Below are 1,454 nucleotides of genomic sequence, written 5' to 3' on the forward strand. Positions count from 1 at the left end.
TACATCCTTTGATTTTCCTCAAACAAAAACCAGGTGTATTCTGCGGGGGGGGATTTTGGGTCGCATTTGTAACATTTACTCAAACGAACAAAGGACAAAATGATATCAAATTTTTCGCAAATTTCATGATCTGCCTTTGTAAACGAAGCTAGATTTTCAGCAATAAGAAAAGTTCATTATTATCCCTGCCTCTATCCAGTTTTCTCGGGCCAGCCGGTAGTAGCTCGCAGACAGACTCAGTGTACCGTTGACCTCTGTGGGGCGCAGACCCGGGGCTCTACGTAGCTCTGGAACTCGTTTTTGACTGAAACCTGTAATCCGGAATGACTGGATGAAGCAATTGATCGGATAAAAAAAGCCTTCGTATTCGAATAGAAAGGTAAAGAAGAGACTAAAATGTCTGCCTCTTCTACTACGCTTTCCCGGGCCCGGGGAGGAAATTTACATATATAAAGCGCAGTGGTTGCTATGGTTATCGGTGCCGTGGCGCTGATGCTGGTGGCTCACATGAGCCCGGCCAGAATGCAAAGCATAAACTCCTGGACCCTAATCAGTGAGAACCCCTTTCCCTTTCCCCCACCGGAAACGCGCATGTTTGCGGTGAAAAGTGCATCGAAACTTTATAGACAGTTTATCATGGCCGAAAACGAATTACGAAGAAGGCGGCGCAGCCAAGGAGGCTCATCTTAGATGACAATAAACGGGGTGAAGAGAAGGACAGACGGAGGAAGGCGAATTCATCATGCCGACACGAGGTCGAGATAATACGAAAAATATCTACAAGCAGGATACCGTGCGAGAAATAACCTGGGTAAGGATGCAACTCTTCTTTTATTTCTGTAATGAGAGTTAATGAAATTTAACCTTGATTTATTACGAATGTTTTGTATATCTTCACACCTATATAGAACCTGATCATATGCACTATCATTCATTTGGCTGAACACGTCAGTCACAAGAGGATTTCGTACTTTCATACGAACTTTTATATACTTCATTCCTACTGCAGAAAACTGATTATCATCATAACATAAAACCAAAATGTGACAAAATGACTGTTAACAAAAAAAGATGACTATATGAAGTATGGAAGAATGGCAACATACGGTTGTAGGGTATGATCCAGCTCCTCTATGCCTCGGGTTCACATCGCACGACGGGAAAAAACAAACCTACCATTTCATATTTTTCAACTACCTGTCCACTTATATACCTTCAAGACAACCCCACGTGGACACATTTCACCACTGACTGATTTGCAATCTATCACTGCTTGATATGTGCCACGCCAGGAGTTGAGGGCCCAATGACCCACCACGTCCACCGCCTCAGGCTTCATGTCCCGTTACCTGGCGAGGAGGACGGTCGGGTTCCTGGGGATTGCATGTGCGCGGCGCTGGAGGGGTTGAAGAGGGAAGGAATATGGCTGTGATTAGTTCGACGTTTATGACAGA

Source organism: Penaeus monodon, chromosome 30, assembly GCF_015228065.2.
Source record: "Penaeus monodon isolate SGIC_2016 chromosome 30, NSTDA_Pmon_1, whole genome shotgun sequence".
NCBI classification, from domain to species: Eukaryota; Metazoa; Arthropoda; class Malacostraca; order Decapoda; family Penaeidae; genus Penaeus; species Penaeus monodon.